At 48.4% G+C, this 19,999-nt stretch overlaps 1 long non-coding RNA gene across 2 annotated transcripts; it reads right to left on the bottom strand.

Annotated features, from left to right (window-relative positions):
- Window positions 1–1,384: 1,384 nt before the first annotated feature.
- On the bottom strand, window positions 1,385–18,485 carry LOC119703302. 2 transcript variants are annotated; one of them, XR_005257609.1, is made up of 8 exons: window positions 18,361–18,485; window positions 12,774–12,975; window positions 9,003–9,118; window positions 5,832–6,021; window positions 4,718–4,835; window positions 3,404–3,484; window positions 2,410–2,509; window positions 1,385–1,709 (listed from the first exon to the last, which is right to left on the bottom strand). It is a non-coding gene; the product is annotated as an uncharacterized LOC119703302 (long non-coding RNA). The 2 variants fall into 2 exon arrangements; XR_005257610.1 differs by having other exon boundaries at window positions 4,776–4,835.
- Between the last annotated feature and the right edge of the window lie 1,514 nt (window positions 18,486–19,999).

Raw genomic sequence — 19,999 nt, 5'->3', positions numbered from 1 at the left:
GGATGCAGGGTTTGGCCATCCTTACTCAACATTCCTTTAAAGTAAAGTAATGTCTCTTCCTCTTAGGCCAAAAAAGCAGCAACCTGTGTCTCTTAAGCCTTGCAAAAGAGTTTCAAAACCTCAGCAGCTGCACACGCCTCCTCCACACACACACGCTGCCTGAGCGCCCACATGCAGGGATGCCAGTATTGAATTTAGTGCCTGCAGAGCAGGTCAGATTCACCAGCATCCACAGGGACCAACATATTGACTCTGGACCACCAGAGTCCCCTTGAAGCAAAGAAAAGCAAAGAGGTCAACCTTCCCCACCTTCCTGGGCACATGGATGCTGCCACTAGATTTTCTGTGATTGCTCTGGCTGTGACACGAAAGAAAAATAAAAGGAGCTTGAAGTCCTGTCATCACCAAAACCTCTCACGAATAACTGTGTCAATTAATTGCTCTGTAATTAACTCCATCATAGGAAGTAAAAAGAGCTTCAGTTTATAGAATGGGACAGATGCTGTAGGAAAAAGAAGAAAAGACAAATAGAATAGCAATGTACAGTTATACCTGTGTATGTTTATAAAAACATTCAGGCATCTACTGCCCTGGATTTCCCTCCAGCTAAGATTTTTGGCATAAGACTAAAAACTGAATAGGAAAGGTGAAATTTGGGTTTGTCAACAATCCCTTACAAAACAATATGCTGGAAACACGTCCTTTCAGGTCAACTGAAGTATTTGTTTGCATTTTTTGATTTTTTCTTTTCTATTCCAATTATGCTTATATTTAATGTATATTTCATATTTTGAGGATTCCATGTTTCTATTCCAGTCCAGATTTGTATAGTATTATTCTGTTTCGTAATTCATTTTGCATTATTTCATGTAAGAATTTGTACTCTGGTATACATTAATGCACAGTGGTGCCAAAGAGAAGGCATTTGAGACTGAAAACTTGAAATGTGCCATTCTGACAGCCGACTGCTGACTGCTCTGAATTTATTGAAATGAGTTATTCTGGCTTTTTTTCCCCTAAACTTAAGTTTGTCCAAATTGACACGCTCCCATGGGGACAGCTCAACTGCAGCAGAGCAGCATTTTCTGACAGCAGACACTAAGCAGAAAACTTCCAACCTTTCTCAGCTGCGTGTATTTGTCAGGGTATGAGCGTGTGTGCTGTGCCCCAGGGCAGGACCCCACTGGGACTGGGAGCTGAAGACCACAGCTGGGCAGCCAGAGCATGGATCACAGCCCAGATGAAGGTTTCCAACTGCCCTGGCTCCTACCAGCTGATGCTGGAAGGGTGATGATACTCCTGAAAGTCCCAACAAAGAGGGTTATGATTTTGAAACAATATCCAAAAAAAAGTAAATAGAGCTGATCCAGAGAGTTTGCTGACTTTATTGAAGACCACCTTCTGCATTAATTTTTTCATGAAATAAACTTAATTTTGGCTGTTTCACCCTCTGTGGATGTACCTGCAGTCAGGAATGTGATGGTCCAACGTGCAGTGTGGCTTCTGTGTGCAGACCTGGGAACACCTGGGAAGCCAGCTGATATGGCAGGTTCCTGGGAGATCCTTCAGCCATGGGGAGAGAGGAGCAAGGTGGGCAGCTGGACTTGCTCATTCAGCTGGTGCCACGCAGGGGGCTCGAGGCTGGAGACAGCTCTGATCCATGGATCGGGGACAGCACGTACATGAGTACAGATATTCCCTGTCCTGCACTGCAAAGGACAGTCAAAGCTGATACCTCCAGTGCCTTTTGCTCCTCCCATTTCCCACTCTGAACACTGAGATTTTCTAAATATTCCACTGTTTTAACTATTAAAAGGGGGTTATGTGCACTGGATGTGCATCTCATAAAGAGGGCAGGAAACTCTAAATTACATCATACTCCGATTTTACATGTCACATAACACTATATATTCTACAGGGGGAACTATTGTCAGAGTGGAAGTCAACCTCATTGGCAGCTAAAGATTTTTTTTTCCCCAGACAGCAGTGAGAAAAGATTCAACACAAATTCCTGACCATTCAGAGCTGCCTGGGTCTACACTTTGATGTCAGAAATGCTTGAGGGCTGAGTCAGAACAGCTTTAGCTGCTTCTGTCATGTCCCACACATCAAAAAGACATGTAGGGGTTTGTTGCCCCATCATCCAATAATGTCAGCAAAACACTGGCACCTCAAAGTATTGCTGACCCCAAATGTACTGGAACTCATGAACCAGCTATGCAAAGTGCACATTTTAGTTAAAAGAAAGAAAAAGCATTTATTTTTAAAGTCATGCGTTTGAGATTTTCCTCTATTTGGCCCTAGCTCAGTATTTCTGAGTGCACTGCAGAGAGCAGAGGCAGACAAGGGGGCAGAAGCAGCCAGGCTACTGCTCCCACAGCTTTGCCCAGAACAGCCTGACCCACTCACATTCCAAAAGCTCCTGGTCCAAACAGAATTGGGTGAGTTTTGCCTGGGAGAAGGAGGAAGGTCTTGAATAAGCTGCTCCCCCCGCAGTGATGCAACAGCCCTGGAAAAGAGAATCATAGGATCATAGAATATGCTGAGTTAGAAGGGATCATTGAGTCCAACTCCTGGCCCTGCACAAGACATCCCAAGAATTCACCATGGGCCTGAGAGCACTGTCCAAGCACTCATTGAACTCAGACAGGCTTGGTGCTGTGCCAACTTCCCTGGGGAGCCTGTTCCAGTACCCAAACACCCTCGGGGTAAAGAACCTTTTCCTAATATCCAACCTAAACTTCCCCTGACTCACCTTCCCGCCATTCCCTTGAGTCCTGTGCATGATCAGGAGATGACAAAACACAGAAAGCCCCTTCACAGGCACAGACCACAAGAAGGGCATTTCACTACAGCACAGAGCAGCTGTGCGAGGCTGGGAGAGGGCAGGGCCAGGGTGCCAGGGTATGGGGGCACTTAATCACAGGCACTGCAGAGTGAAGGGGACGTGTGGGGCTTTTGCTGGGACTGCCAGAGGAGAGAAAGAGGCTTTGACACGCGAGAGGGTCAAAAAGCAGCGCCATCATAAAAACTGTGCAAACAGCAGGAACATTTCTTTAATAAGTCTCCAGACAGATAAATCACGGCTTAAGGAGAGATTGCAGTGCTATTTATTAGTCATTTGTGCATGATTTGCTCGCTCCATTGGTAGTGGAATTTCTTTTTTGGGTATTTAATTTTCATCAGAAATGATTTGTGTGCTGCACAGCGGTTCATACCGACAGCACTGCCCTGCACAGGCACCTGTAACCAGCCACCTACAGACAGCTCCAGCCTCCAAGAAAAGTGCTGACAGTGACCTGCTCAAGGAGATGCCCCAGTGGTTAAATGCATCAGCTTTCACATGTACCTTTCCTATTTTTCAGAGCTCTTAGGCTTCCTTGCATGGCTGAGCAATACCCACCAGGTAGCACGCACTCCTTGGAGCTGGGTTCCCTGTTTCCAGCCATTTCCACATCCCAGTTTCACACTGCAGAACAACATGCTGGGTGGTAATGGGTGACAAGGCACAGAATGAGAGAGTTAAAAGGCTGGTGTAAGGAAGACAGAAATCATTAAACACAGACAAATGACTTTCTAGAAGACTGAGTTAAATGCCACCACAGTTTGTACCTGCTGTTAATCCAAGGGGTTAAGTCAAAGCTGAATTTTCTTCCTGTAGGTAACATCCAGCAATAAAACAGTGACAGAGCTAAAGTGACAGTGCAGAAGCTCTAGAGCAGTTTTTGTTGTATGGGACAGATTCTGCTATTTGATAGTTCTCTCCAGAGCAAATATTCCCAGGTTTTGGAGAAGTAATTAGCTGTCTGTCAGAGATACTCACTGTGGGACCTGATGATTGTTGGTTTGGCTGCATATATTGTTGGGCAATTTTTACATTCCCACTAGCAAGAGGCAGCAAAGCATGATCTTGCATGGTTGCCAGAAGTTTTCAAGCACTCAAGGACTAGCAACAGCAAAGACTACTTACTCACAAGCAAAAAACTATCTCTATTTCTTGTTTTTCTGATAGTTCAAGACACATTTACTCCTTCCCTCAAAGCCCCATTTCTCAGAAGCAGCTGTTAACCAAAAGGTTTGAACTTTGGAAGCCATTAACTGAGAAGTATGAGGAACCCCAGAGTAAGGCTCTGCCCTCATGTAAAATCCACTTTTAACCTTATTCAGACACACAGAGAAATTCAGTCCCCAGTCTACTCCCTGCCCAAGTCCTTGAACTTCAAGAAAGACAAGCAGATGTTCATTAGTGCATTGGTAACTAGAGAATTGGAGGCACTTGTCAACTCTGTGTGTGATGAATAAATGCTGGAAAGTTTCTGCTGGGGAATAGTACTGGTTTGGGGCCAACTGGATCCACTCAAAAAAAGTGTATGAGGGGGGAATTATGACCAGCAGTTCCACTTTGTTGCTCCTGTTACTCGTTTTAATTACAAGTGTTAGCTGCCAGACACCTGAGGGTATCTACCCCCTACCTAAACTTTAGAAATATCAAATATTTGGGTGAGATTAATGATCTTTTCGAGGTTTAATAAAGATTTGGCTACTCATGGATATGTCTCTAGTGTTCTGCTCCCTGGCACCACAAGAGCCTGGACGTTACAGCGACCCCACAGACCAAGAGCCAAGGAGAGCAAAGCTCACACGGGAGCACTGCAAGCACCCATGTCACACAAGGTCACAAAATGCTTTCCAAACCTGTCTTCAGGCTTGCACTTACCTGGAAAGTCCAGGATATTTTCCCTCCCTGCAAATACCCCGCCAGAGGCTGTGCATACCTCCAAAATCCAGGGAATATCTCCCACTCCTGGGTGGCTGTCACTCACACCAAGCAGTCCCTTTTAAAAAGAAAGAGTTACTTTCCTCAGCATTAAACTATGCTGCATGTTTCCCAGGCTGGGCTGGGACTGCAAACAAGATAACACTGCAAAGAAAACTTCTGAACTGCACAGGGAAACAAACGCTTGGTAGCAGAGAAGCTGCTTCACTTTGAAAAACTCAAATACTTAAACACCGCTTGGTAAAGTCATTCAAAAATGCAACACTGGCCCAAGAGGAGAAAAGCCAGTGCTTCTCCCCAGGCAGCTGTGTGAGCCAGAGCTCTGTCTGTATGTGGGAGTGAGTAGCTCTGCTCAGTCTGTTAGCAGAAAAACAACAGAAAGTGATCTGCTGGAAGCTGTCTCCACACACAGGCATGTGGACACACAGACAGGCACACACTGAGCTTTGATATGTGGCTCTGACTCAATTATAACTGGCAAACACGAGGGCTTGATATGCCTGAGAACGATGCTTGACAAAACTATATCCCACAAAAGAGAACTTGGTTTCCCAGAGTAAAATAAAGCAGATAGTGGCCACATCTGGATTTCTTCTCACTCTCACATCACTCTGCATTTCCTGCTTAGAACTGGGATCTCCCCTAGAGAGGCTTTTCTTGTGGTATTTCTAGCCGGGACTGGATGCACCACAAATCTCCTGAGAAGGTCTTTCCTTCCAAGATTCATGAGCTGGAGGCTCATGGAGCACGATAGCTCAGGCAAGTGATCAACTGTGTGGATGCTTTCCAAGCTCTCAGCCTTTTGGGGGGTCCAGTAGCACTCACGGTGATAGAGGGTCCCCTCTGACCCCCTTCCCACCAGCATGGACACTTGACATCACAACTGTCCGGAAAGCTCCTTACTCCAAAACATGACAAGGGAGACAAGAAGTCCCACTGGGCCTGCCAAGCAGGCAGGGCTTGGGGCTGCCTGGCTGCTTCAAGGCCCTGCAGCAGGAACCTCAAAGCAGCTGGTGATACACCAAGAGCAGAGGGACACCACCAAATCACCCACCTGCTGATTTCCATTTCCAGGAGACACCAGCTTTGCTCTGTGCTGGGAGGTGAACGAAGTCCAGTGGGAGCCTCAGAGCTTCCTTTGCAGGAAAAAAATCCTCAGGTCAACACAAGCTCTTCAATCCAGTCAATTCTTGTCCAATCCACCTCCACAGCACACGTACCCCACTCTGCTGGCCTTTGGGTTTCTGAAAAGGTAAAAAACTAGCACTTTCAACAGCATTTAGTTGATTGTGGGATACTTAAGGTCTCAGTTCCTCATCCATAAAAACAAGAGGGAGAGAGAAGCAGCAGCATTTCCCAGCTTCCCTGGATCTTGTGAAGATCAATGCATTAAAGAACAAAGTGGGTCAAGACTGTCCATAGGAAAAGCAAGTTAGGTCAGTGTAGCACTGAGGAGGAGTGTGTTTCAACACAAGGCTTGTTTATTCCATGTTGTTACTGTCCAAGGGAGGTTTGAAGGTTCAAATTGAAGCAGTACAAACACAACTCTCTCTGTGCTCCAGAGGGGACTGCACAGTGTGTGGGTATCTAGGAATGCTCCCAGGAACAGGAGGTTTGGAAACTATTGTGAAAACTGTGCTCAAGAAGAAGCAAAAACTTACTGAATTCCCCAAGGAGCCTTTACCACTCAGAGTTCTCCTTGTGGACAGAGTCTGGTGGTTTCAGACTTCTCTGCTCTTTGACCCAAACACAAAGACTGGAGCCACATAGTCTGAAAGGGCTCAGCCACCAGGTGTCAAATGTGTCCCTCCTCTGCCTTGCTCTGTTGTGGCTTCAGGGTAGCTCACACTGAACCCCCCAAACCCAGCAGGCACCTCCTGGCACAAACCTCCTGCAGAGTTAGGGTTAGAGATCCTTTTGTACTGTAACCCCACTCCCCAAGCACACAACCCTCCTTCCTTCCACTTGATGATCCTTCAGACCTGAAGGCTTGTATGTCTGTCTGTCCTGGAGGAAATCTCACTCTAACAGTGTGTTTTGGCACAGTATGCACTGCCCAGGGTCACATCACATGGGAACTGTGGTTTCGTATTTTAGCACAGGACAGTGAGGCTTCCAGGACCTCTCCTTTTCACACGAGGCAGCCACTATTCCACTATTCCAGAAGTGTGGAGCCAGCTGGGAGCTGAATGCCCTTCTGCTCAATCTGCAGCACCATGCTGCATGTTTATTTTCCTTCTGGACCCAGGAGATGCACATTCCTGAAAGAGGACATTTCTCTCCAGGCAAGTTACCACTCTGTGTCTGGGCCTCCTTCGACTGACAAAAAAGCACCTAAAATTCAGGTCCGCCATTCCTCAGGCTCTATAAGGAAATGTTTACCATTATCATGAGCCTATCTGAAGAAAAGTGAGCTATTTCCATTTAAGCACTCATCCTAGACAACTCAGCACACGACACACTGCCTCTGAATCCTCAGGACATGAAAACTACCTCAGGGCTGCAGAAACCTTCCAGAGCTATTGCAGGTACCTTCAGATTGAAAGGTATCACTGGTCCTTTCAGCTGGGTCAGACCTTTCACTGTACCCCGTCCCAATCAAGACTGGTGTGCTTAGAAACAGGTTATGAGCCAGTGTTGTGCATCCCAGTGCAGTGCTGGGATCACAAGCACTCCAGGATGAGACCAGCCCTAACAGCTGAGCTGCACAGCTTCCATTCATCCAGTTTGCCCAGAAGAGCTAGACAGAGTCCCTGCTTTCATGCCATCCCATGCAGCTCATCCATCTAGACTTTAGATTATTCAAAGAAATACAGCCAGCACTTCCATCCTCCTCTGAATCACCAAGGTGTGCAAATATAGATCCAGGCAGGACGTTTGAGTGATGGGATCCTGACACACCCCCAGTCCACAACACCTGTCACCCTTCATCCTTTGAACTATTTTTTTAGATAGTGCAAAAAAATTCCTAAGGTGAAATGTGATACTCCAGAGTCAGGGAAGAGCATGGAATGCTGGGGCTGGTGCCTCACTCCTTGCTTCAACCCTTCACTGGGGGTCCAGCTCCCACAGAGATGCCTGGAAAGCACAAACTAAAGCAAGCAGGTACTGAAAATTCAAGCCAGTCTTTGGTCTAGCAGGAGTCAAGTGTCCTGGGTGCTGATCTGTGATTGTTTTATCACTTTGCATGGATCTGCTGAGCTCAAAACCCCAAGGAAGATTTGGATAATGGGTGAGAGCAAGGGGTAAAGGTAAGATCAGGAAATACTGGGGTGTGAGTGCAGGTGTGGGACTGGGCTTCAGATATACAATAAACTATAGTCAAAAGGAAAAGCACTTTTCCTGCCCAGGGTGTATCCCAAAAGAAATCAGGGGCATCAAGTGTGGCAAAAAAGAGATTAAAGTTATACAGCAAGAAAATCTCTGTAAGGACACGGGTAGTGCAGACTGGGGACAAGCTGCAGAATTACCTCATTAGAGCCATTTAAGCACTGGCCAGATGAATAAACACCTGTCTAGCAAGAGCCAGGTGGTTTTGATCCTGCCTTCAGGTGTGACTTCTTTAAGCTACTGCCACTCCTCTGATCTTTCAGGGTGTGCAAAAGGAGCTCAGGCAGTCCTCTGGGGCATCTGTGAATCCCAGCCCTGGGCTGTCTCTGCGGATTGGAGATCTCAATAGGAAACCACCTTCTTGAGGTGTCAGGGCTCCTCCTGCCAACCTTCTTGTCCCTCTGTCCAGGCTGGGCATGAATCCTGCTGTGGAATGGCTCCTGCATCTAGTTAAAACTGCTGTCAATGAAGATGTGTTTGACTTGTGAGAGGGAAAAATCAGGTTGATACAAGGAGTTCACATCAGTGGAAAACACTAAAGGTACTGTCACTGCTATGCAGGCAGTGCAGGCTCGTGGGGAAAGCTCACCAGCTCTGTGACAGGCTGGGGTGATGCTGGACCTGCATGTGCTAGATGACATCAGCATGAACGCTTCCCCTGCTCCCCTCTTCCTTTTATTAGATACAACCCATTTCAAACCGTATTCCCCAAAACCAATCAGTAAAGGGTCATAAAATATCCACAGATGGCAAAAAAACTGTGCCACCAGTGCCTGGCACACGGTGGCTGGTGATGAGCAGGACCCAGCGTTTGCTGGGTTGCACCCGTGCCCTTTGCAGCTCCCGGGCCACCCCTCACCTCTCCCACAGCCCTCTGCAGTGACACCCCTCTTACCTTTGGGTCTGCTGGAGTCTTGGCTAAAACAGAGGTCTTCAGTTTTATACAACCCCCCTCTTTCTTACTCAGCTGTGAGAAGCTGGAGGATTTTCAGCCAAGCTCTTCTCTACCACCTAGTGGGAAACAGAATTTTTTCTGTCATGATGAGCATGGAGCAGAGCGGGATCTCTGGTGTGATCCTGAGCAAGCCCTTTGCAGCCCATGCCCACTGGGGATATCCCAGTGGCCCCAAAGGCCAGGGCACCCCCAGAAATGGTTTCTTTCCTGACTCTCAGCAGCACCCTGGCATAGGGGCCAGAAAGACTTGTTGGGAGAAGTTTTCCCCTCCATTACTCACTATTTCTAGTGCAATTACAGACTGTCCAAGCCTATTTTCCAGTCAATACCCAAGAAAAAGGGCACCTAAATTTGCATCATCCCAATACCTCTCGATGCAGCACACACATACAAATAAAGCTGAATTTTCCCCTTGTGCATAAATTCTCTGTGTTTTCCTGCCTGATCCACCCCAGACAAGGTTGGGGTATGACCCACAAGGCCCCAGGCAGCCTCCAGAGCTGTGTTTGACCCCGCAGCAGCTGAGCACCAGCCGCCGGCGTCCGGCGCCATGGCGATGCTCGCAGGAGTGGTGCTCTGGCCAAACTCCAGCACAGGTAATTGCAGCCTGTGCACCTCAATTCCCCCTGCAGATGCAGCCGCCTTCATTTCCTGCCCTGAACTGTGGGGTAGTGTTGCAGCGTGTTGTTAAACAGCTGCCACGCGCTGCCCAGAGGCGCTTGTGCTTCGGCAGTGGGTGGGTTTGGCACGCTCAGGGATGCTGAGAGAGCAGCAGCAAGGGCACTGGCTTAGGCTGCTCCTTGCCTCCCCACCTCCCCAGCATGGCTTAGGCACTGCTAGCTCATTCTCTCTCTCTCTCTCTCTCTCTGCTGTTTCTCACACGGCCGAAATCTGGACAACACCTTCCCCTTTTCTGGTAAACAAGCACCCACGGGGAAAGCTCGGCTTTCTTCCAGCAGCTGCCGGATGGGAGGAGGCAAAGGGTTAATTCCACCAGCGAGGGAGGGTTCTCCTGGCAAACTGGAGACCCCTGCGAGTTTTATGGGGAGGGCTCATGGGGGCGGGGGGACACGGCAGGGGGAAGAGAATTTGCTTTATGGCTTTGACAGGAACTCCCATCATGGTATAATTATGGAAGCGAGAAGCCTGTGTGTAATGAAGACCATATGCCGTGTTAAAACACACATGCACAAATATTAGGTTCCCGTGAGGCCTGTGGGGGAGCTGGGGAGGGGATTAGGAAGGGGGGTGGGGGACCCAGCTCTCCCCTGAGTTCTCCATACAGATCTTCCAGCCCAGCCACAGCCAGGGCAGTGGGAATGTGGAGCAGCTGAGGAGTCCAGCACAGCCAAACTCAGCTTGTTTGGGGTAAGAAACATCCGGTATAAATAGCATTGGGTGGAAGGAAAAACCTCGGTGCCAAAAAAATGGGGTTTCACCCTGCATTGCTTCAGACAGCCTGAGAGCAAGGTTCCCTTCAGCAACAATTTTTCTCCAGCTTCTGCTACGATTTTTCCCTTTCCTTTCAAACTATGCCCTCATTGCTCTTCCCTCAGTGGAAAACATCTGCACACAGATGCCTGTGGAGGCGACCAGCCCTCCTCCTCGCCTGATCCAGCTGTGCTCGTGGAGCAGCGGGAGCCACGCAACATCCCCAGGCAGCTCCTGGGCTGGGGAAGATGACTTCAGCAAGCACCAAGGCCACCCAGCTGCTGTTTGAAGTCCCCGTGCCATCCTCTCCATCATCCCGCCTGCGCTTTAAAATGTGAAGCTTTCTTGGCTGTGGCATATTAATCTCTCCTTTCCTGATCTCACATGTCTTCTGCTTCACATCTCCCACTCGCTGCCTTCATGGGTCCTCTAGGCTTTTTGAGGCTGTTTCTTCCTTTGCTGGTCACATGTTTCCAAGATTACTTTGCTGCTCACTTTCTGCATCTGTCACCCTGCAGGTCCCTGTGACTCTCATGCCCAGCAGCACACACTCACCTCAGCACACTCAAGTACCCACATCCCTCAGGGAGCCATTCTCCATGCTAACCTTCATAGGGATGGTCCTTCACAAGCCTTAAATCCACTTACTATGTCCATCCCCTCCACCCTTGTCCATTCTTTTCCCTGCTCACAGGACAGACTCTGGCCTGGAGCAGATGATCCTGGTTTTCTCTACTCTGGACCATTTTCTCCCTGCTGGTGGTGGCTTAACTGGGAGTCCCTGGCAGCCAGCCTAGTTTGCTCTTCCAACTATTTTGCCAGCAAAACAGGAGCTGTTGTTGTTGTTGTTTAGCAGGGCTGGAGGTGAGAGCTGTGCAGAAGGTGCTGTTCTCCTTGCCAAGCAGCATCAAGGGTGTCCAGCTGCAGGGCTGGCTGGGGTAAGCAGGGCAATGCAAGGCTACGGGAAAGCAAAACTGATTAGCTCAACATCAAGGAGGGAAAAGGAGGGAAAAACACATCCCTCTGCCTCTCTGGTAGAAAAGAGAGGGGACAGGAAGAATCCCATTCCCTGTGGAAGAAATACCAAGTGCAGCAGAGGATTATTTCAACTGCTTTCACTGGGACTGGCAATGTGCATGAGAAGAGAGCCCATAATTTGTATTTTTCTTCTCTTTCATACAGCCTCCATTTAAAATACTCGTTTCATTCATCTGTATATATAGTATTGTCTGTCCTCCTAAAAAAAGTAGCTGCTTTCCACCACTCGTAGATGCACTACAGATACAGGGAAGCACAACTCCCACAGCACTGCCAGGCAGTATTAGAAGGTCATCCACTCCAGGAGGGAGGAGCCTGCATTTCCCAGGCATGAAAAGGGAATCCCTCCAAGACTACAGCACAGAAAATGCCTAGATGAACGCTGCTGCCAAATGCATGCTCATTTTAGGATGTATCTGTCCCCCTCACTTTATCAGTCTAACTTCTTCCCTCACGTTTCCCGCCTGCATCTGCTCTGAGGCAAAGCAATCATAAGCATTCAGTGTCAGGAGCAAAATCTTTAATTGTTGCTCTGATTAGAAGTATCCCTGACCACGGTGGTTTGAAGTTGCTGATACTCAGGACTCATCCTCCTCAACGCTCACTACCCACATGCAGCAAATCCTCCCCTCTGCTCCCCCTGCCTGATGGGAAGCAGAACATCCCCAGCCAGACCCATCCAGCCATGATACTGTGAATTTTCCAGGGTTCCTGCAAACTTTTACATCCATTCTTACAGGGGAGAGCTGCCACGTGGAGGTGAGTCACAGGTGTAGTGCCATGGCCTCCCTCCGCTGGGGACAGCAGGGCGAGGAGCAGCCTCTTCCCGTGCCAGTGTCTGCTGTGATCCGCGATTCCCGTCATGCACAGTGTGTCATTTCCCATGAGTACCTGCCTGCTCCTGCCATCTGCCATGATTTATAGAAAATGGGCAGTGATTAATAGCCCAGTCAATGCCGAGTGAAGCCATTTTCTTTCATTTACCTGCTCCCTGACCTCCCTGCACAGTCCCAGACAGGGGCTGAGAAAGTGTATTAATCATGCACTTAAAATATATTTAAAAGGGGAGATTGGCTGGAAGCTCGGTGGTATTTATGGAGTAATTTTCTACAGAGGACGCAAGCTAATTGCCAGATAAAACAAATGGGCTCTTTGAAATGGAAATGAGTCACTTGGAGGTACTGGATGTTTGGTCCTTGAGTGATGCCCCGAACCCACACTCCTTCTGGGACTGTCACCTACCTGAGTCCAAGCCCAGTGGCAGCTGCAGCTCTCAGACAAAAAGGATGGGGGATGCCACACCAGCTCGAAGTGTGAGCATGGTGCTAAGAGATCCTTGGCACCAGAGAGGTCTGTGTTCCCACTGTAGCATGGTCACAGCACTGGGGCAGGGGCTGCAGGGGTACAGAGAGATCCTGCCAGGCTAAGTCCCCCTGAAGAGTTCCTGCAACAGAGAAAGGCTGTTTGGGGAAAAGACCTTGATTTCTTATGGCATGAGCTGTATTTCTAGAGCACATGGTGGCATTTGTCCCCTCTCTGGACCCACAATATTAACAGCCAGTAGGCAAGCTCCAGACCCTCTCCCCAGACACAAGGCAGGCTCTCTACACCATCTTTTATGAACTCCAAGCAGCAGGACTGGGGCTCCTCATCCCTCAGCAGGAGCAGATAACCTTTTGGAGGATAAACATCAGTGTCCCTTGCTTCCCCCAAGCTCAGAACTAGAGCCCATGTTCACCTCTATCCTCTGTGGCACGGAGGCATGATGCCACATCTGGAGTGCCACCCCCCAGAGTCACAGGGCAGGTTAGGCTGGAAGGGACCGCGGTGGATGACCTGGTCCAGCCACCCTGCTCAAGCAAGGCCACCCTAGAGCCACATGGCACAGAATCTTGTCCAGACAGTTCTGGAGTACCTCCAGTGAGGAAGACACCACAAACTCTCTGTGCAGCCTTTTCCAGTGTTCAGTCACTGCACAGTAAGGAAGTTCTTGCTTGTGCTCATTTTCTTTCCTTGTGTTACAGCCTTGGGGCAGCACCATGTGCACTGTGCCCTGCCCAGTTTTGCATGACCTCTCAGAAAATGCTGCTGTGCCATGGGCCCCCAAGGACAGCTGGGGCTGATAGCAATAAAAATGAAAATTCCCCATCAAGCTGAACAAAATTATTGAATTATTCTCACCAGCCGGAGACCAAAGGTTTGTTGACAACTTAATTAACTGTGTTTGTAATGAATTTTTGGCCACATGCAACAGACTAATTATCAAAGCAAACATTAATCTCTTTCTAGGTACATCAAAGTACTGAGAACACAAAATATTTACATGAGTCTCAGATAAAATTCTTTGCACTAATTCTAACATAATTAAAATTATGTTGGGGCTAAGGTAATTATGCAAGGTGCTTATGTGACATAACAATGTAATACAAGACGGTGCTTATTTTTACCTGGAGTCAATCAGCAAAGTTCTCGAACAAATGTAATGTCTTTTAAATGTATTTTCAAGGGAGAGAAAACAGCATCACTTTTGAGCTCAGTTAAAGTACTTCAAATGGCCCACTAAAGCTGGATGAGATAAGCACCTACATTTTTTGTACTATCTGAGCTTTTCCCAGCAATAACTAGACATGAGTAAAATTGGTGAGTTTTAAAAGGACCTTGCAGCATTTCCAGCTGTCTCTGTGCAATAAGTGATGGTTTGCTTTTCTTTGCTTCAAAGTGCTGATCTGAATTTGATGCCTGAGAGGTGGAGCAGACTGTGTCCACCCATTATTTCCTAAAGGATGCCCTTCCCAAGAACAGGCTGCATGAAAGGAAAAGAGAGACGAGAAGAAGGGAAAGGGACCTGTCATTTTCTGGGATGAGCTGAGGCAGGACTTCTTTGCTCTGGAGGGGGAGGCAAAAGTGGCTTTCCCAGATATCCCCACAGCTGTAGAAACAACGGGGCCACAGTGAGCTCAGCACCTGCTGCACGTGTCACCAAACAACTGCCTGAGAAAATGACCACAAGGCAAGGTCATTCCCAGGTCCCACCTGCCATCTGTGCTGAGAGTCATTTCTACTGTCACAGGAGGTGACCTAGTTTCAGGAAGTAGGTCCCAGAGATGTTACCCTGCATCCCCCACCATGTCCTCCGGTCCCTGGGACCAGCACACCTGCGCTGCTGTGACCTACGGCCTCATGGTGTGACCATGCACAGAGTCCATGGTGACCCAGAAAATCCTTCAGCTGATGAGAAGGCAAGTTGTCTGGATGCAAAAAAAAAATTAAAAAAAATTAATGCTGCCTTAGGTTTTTGTCACAGTACTGCAGAGACATGGTTCCAGAGGACCCTGACTTTCTGGATCCCTGATGTGCTTGTGCATGTCTGCCTGATGCTCTGACCCATCAGGATGAATCTCCAGCACTGGAGGTGAACAGCTTGTCACTTCATGCTGGCACTCCCCTTAGAAAGTTGTTAACTCTTCTCACTTGTGTGTGATCCTGCCCTGCCCATTGGTGATGGGCAGAGGTGGAAACCTTCATGGGCACAGCAGCCTCGTGGATCTCATGGGCATCTCCCAAGATGTCCATCTGGCACCTGATTCCCCTCCTGATCCACAACAAGAGGGTCAACTCCATGTGGGTCGTACTGGGCTGGAGCCTTCAGCAGCAGTTCAAAACTGCCCATTTGGAACAGAACGTGGAGCTCAGCTCCCTTGTGTCCCACCACACTGGGTAAACCAGCAGCAGGGCCACAGGGCCTTGTGCTACAGCTCCATTCGGGAGCTGCACCCCGTCCCAACACCATCCCCACCACAGACGTCAGGACATATGTTCCTATTTTGCCAGCTACTAAAACCAGCTCCTTCCCATGGTCTTTGGAGACATTTGCTGGAGGAAAGGCTGCCTTTGAACAGATTTCTACCTAGGTTTCACTTCATTAATCAAATAATTTCTTGACACAAAGCACTGAGGACTTGCTGGGGGTGCAAGGCCAGAGAGCGGGGTCATGTTGAGTGGCTCCAAGGGGCTGCCCAGTGCCATTCCCACAGACACATAGCCTTGAGGAACATGTTAAGCTTTCAGCCTGATTTGCAGACTTAAAAAAAATTAACAGGTAAGTTTGGAGCAACAACAAAAACAACTTTTCCAATATCAACTGGTGTTACTATCCAAAAGACAACTAACTTTACACCAAGAAAAAGAAAGCAATGTCACATCTCAAGGTCCTCAAAAGGTGACAGAGCTATAGAGAGACTATCTGGATTTCTTCCACATTGCTGTAGCTTAGCCTAGAGCTGCTCAGGAGACAAGCCCTGCTGTTTGGCCATATGAGAAACCAGCCAGCTAATTGCTCTGATGGATCTCAGGGTGGGACAGAAGAAATCCCAGTCATTAAATCTGCGTGCAGGACAGAGCTGTAACAGCCTTTCCTCTCCCTGACTCTCTGGCCAAACAGTTTTGGCACTTGTTCAGCATTTGAGAAGGTGAAGCCAAGTCTAAACACTTGACAGGCTCCAGTGCACTGCTGGTCCTCAAAGTCCAATAGCCCAAAAGACAACTCTCACATTCCTCAAGTTTCTGAGCAGCTTTGTGTCTGGGGTTTTCTTAAAACCTTCAAAGCTCCTACAGGATTAGTGCTTGGCTTAACCTCCGGCAGAATTGACAGAGGCTTTAGGAGCTGGAAAGATTTTAGGGCTTTGTCCTTGGCCTCTCAGCAGAGGCCAGAAGCTTTATATTCAGGTCACCTTCCAGTCACAGATTTGCTGGGGGTGCTCTCTAGTAAGAGCCCACAGAGAGAGGAGAGGAGCAGTGTGCAGATGTTAACCTCAACATCTGGAGCAGCTGAGATAAAAATACAGCTGCAGAGGGAGGCAAGTTTTAGAAGTACAGGGAAAAGCAGAAAACATTGGCTAGGGGAGTGGCAGGCTACAGTCTGGTATGAATATCTTGTGCTCAGGTTGTTCTCAACAAAAAAAGGCACAGTAATTTCCATTAGCTGCCCAAAGACATTCATGACAGCTGTTCAGCACACTGTTCTTTAGCTGCTTGCAAAAAGGAGTGCCCTCACTGTGGCAACTGAGCAGCTCTACATAGTTTTTAGGGGTCTTTTCACCCTGACAAAACTCTCTCAAGATTAGGGGGTGTTAGCCCCATTTTAGTAATAGGAAACAGAGACAGTGAGAGCTCAGGTGTCTAAAGGGTTTTTAGCACTGGCACAGAGGAAATTACTCAATATCAGTGGAAAAGGTGCATGGACAGACCTCTGTATTTTAAGAAGTTATAATAACTCCAAAATCTGGACCAGAGCATGGAGAGGGGTAATTTTAAAATGTATGTTTGTAATCTTTTCAAGATGATCTTTCCAAGTTATGAATAATAAAGATTGGGAATTAAATAGACTTCTGACATTTTTCCACTATTTAACAGGGAAGTGATCTGAAAATCTGGTGGGAGAAGGGCTTGTAAAAAATAAAACTCAAGAAAAAATAAATCCATGAACATTTTCCACTTCACAGCTACAAAGATTGTTGGCCTTTTCTCAGAGGAAAACAATCATCTCACATTATTCCCAAATTATCACTCCCACCACCCTGAAAACCATGGCATTTGTTTATTTGACTAAAAACTAGAAGATTGCAAAGTGGGGGAGAAGAAGGTCTGGTTCCAGCCTCTACACCAATCCCTGCCACCAGCTGCCCCCCTTTTGAGGTCATACATGAAAAAGAAAAAAAAAAAAAAAAAAGTCAAGGAGGGCTTCCCAAGCAGGATGGACCAGATACTGCATCTCTGGGTCCCAAGAAAGTTCTCAGGTCAGAAATCAGCCATCTGCAGGTTTTGAGACTGCCCTGGACCCCCTTACCTCCACCTCTCAGAGCTCACACCAAAAGCTGCCGTGTTTTTTTTTTTTTTTTTTTTGCTGCTCACATCAAAAGCTGCCGTGGGGCCGGGAAAGACCTTGGTGGGCTGGGAGCAAGACTTGGGCTTTTTCCCTTCCGGCTGAATCAGACCTAAAACTTTTCTGCCTGCTGCAGAACAAAAGTAAGAATCTTTACTCGCAGTTCCTGAAGCCCCTTGTGGTGAGCAGGCGAACCTGAGGCTGATCCCCGTCGCCGGAGGAAAAGCCCCGCAGCCGCGCTCCGGGATGCGCCCAGCGACAGCAGATGGAGCTGCGCGACCGCCGGTGGGAGCGGCCCCGCTCCGGCTGCTCCCGGACACCCGCGGACCAGGAGAGATGGGAGCGGTCTGCTCTGCGCGGCATTTGGAAGGTCTCCTTCCTTGTCCTAAGGAAGGAAAGGAAAGGAAAAGAGAAAGAAAGAAAAGAAAGAGAGAGAAAAGAAAAGAAAGAGGGAAGGAGGGAAGGAGGGAAGGAAGGAGGGAAGGAAGGAAGGAAGGAAGGAGGGAAGGAAGGAAGGAAGGAAGGAAGGAAGGAAGGAAGGAAGGAAGGAAGGAAGGAAGGAAGGAAGGAAGGAAGGAAGGAAGGAAGGAAGGAAGGAAGGAAGGAAGGAAGGAAGGAAGGAAGGAAGGAAGGAAGGAAGGAAGGAAGGAAGGAAGGAAGGAAGGAAGGAAGGAATATGCTCTGAGGTTGGGATGTGGTGTTCAGCTCCCATCCCCACTGCCACCACAGACTTCATCTGCAGCCTTGCCTGCCTCACTCAGGGGACACCATTTTCCAGGGAACTCAGGTCACTGCTAAGCAAATGGACTCTGGAGCATCCCAGCTCCTGCTCCCCCACTTCCCCTGGCAGCCGCTCAGGACACCCACCATCCTGACAGCTCCTGCAAAAGCTTTCAAAGGTCAGAAATGTCCATCTGCTTGTAACCAAAAAGCAAAGCCACAGCTTACCTAGGGAATCTGGGGATTCCTGGGGGCCGCCCCCCAGGGCATAGTTAGAGTTTGCCAGCTCTGAGCCCCCTGAACAAAGAGCTCTGGTGCTGGCCCCAGTGGGTGTTCCCAGAGGTGCTTCTTTAGACACTTGTTTTGGTAGGTTATAACTCCCTTCCAAAGAAAGTGATTAAAATTAACTGAGGTTTTATAGATGTGGAGTGCTCTTTGATGGTGTTTGGCTCACAGGAAAGAATAAAAAAAAATGAATGATGCAAGTGTGCCAGGGCCAGCAAGGCCAGGCTGACCTTGCAACAGATTCATTCATCTCCCCACCACATGCTCAATACACCAGCACCTCAGGTTGTGAGAAATTTTATAGAAGAATAAAGCAATAACTGAAGTGTAATAAGCTCGCACACTCCCCTCCTTAGCTTAATTTTTAACTGTATGAGTGACAATCAACCAGCAGAATAAAACATCTATGGGGGGTGGGTGGATTTGACCCAGTTTTGATCCGTTGATCCCTCAGATCCATGTCCTCCTGTGGGATTTTTCAGGTGTAGCAAACTCAGTTTCTGGGGCAGGCCTGGGCTGACACCCCAGTATCTGACATGGGCATACATAAAACATTTTTGAAAGAAGCCCATTTAAAGATAAGCTGTATGCGTGCTGTTAGATTTAACTCACTGCTTCTGCAGTAGCTGCAGTGCAGTTACATGTACACTATGCTGAGCTCTCTCACCAGCCTAAGAGCCTCAGCACAGGGCTGGGTCCCAGCCTGAGCTATCACAGCAGCCCCGCACACAAGCCCTGGCAAGCTTGGATGAAGCTGCTCTTCAGGCCAGGCCCAGGCCATCCCAATTATCATCTAATTTATGGGCTCTGGGCAGCAGAAATGGGAGAAGGTTTTTGCTCAAGGCACATGTGAGCCAACATAGGATTGCAATGGCTCCTTCTCACATTCACATCTCTGGAGTGCTTCTGCCACACAGTAACAGTAGGGAACTGGCTGCTTTCTCCATGAGCATAACCACAGCCCAACATTGCACGAAACACGTAGGAACAAAAATAAAAGCGTGTTCTAACCATGTTGCAGCTATTGTTCTTCCACGGGATTCTCATCTCGTGGTAATTTCTGAGGGAGTTGAAGTCTTTGTGGTTTCTTGCATCGGGGGGGGGGGGGGGGGGGGGGGGGGGAAGAAGATCAAAGCACAACACCCTCTGAGATCTGGCCTAGGCGACACTGTCCCCAGATGGCTTGGTGTCGTGTGACATTGTATCCTGCAAAACAGGCCTTAACAAGGCAAGACACACCAGTGGCTCAGTGCTGGCTGCCCCACGTGGGGATGAGCAGCAGCACAAGGTGGGTGGAGGCACCTGAGCTCTGCATGGGGTGTGGCAGGCGGGACAGCTGTGTCCAGAGCCAGGGCAGCACGATGTCCTAAAAAGCCCATCCTTCGAGACTTCTGCCCTGCTGTATCCCAGTACCATCTGCCCTGGGACAGGCAATTCCTTCACACCCCAGGTCAGCTCCCACTCACCAAGGAAGAGAGATTTAAAAAAGTTTCTTGAAGGAAAACAGCGTGGGAAGTTGTGGGCTCTCAGGGTGGGTGTCTTGCAGTGCCTTGCCCCCCTCCACAAGCAGTAGGCATCTGGC

Source organism: Motacilla alba, chromosome 7 (assembly GCF_015832195.1).
Source record: "Motacilla alba alba isolate MOTALB_02 chromosome 7, Motacilla_alba_V1.0_pri, whole genome shotgun sequence".
Classification (NCBI taxonomy): domain Eukaryota; kingdom Metazoa; phylum Chordata; class Aves; order Passeriformes; family Motacillidae; genus Motacilla; species Motacilla alba.
The sequence above is the reverse complement of the archived record's forward strand: the minus strand, read 5'-3'. Positions and strand labels throughout refer to the sequence as shown.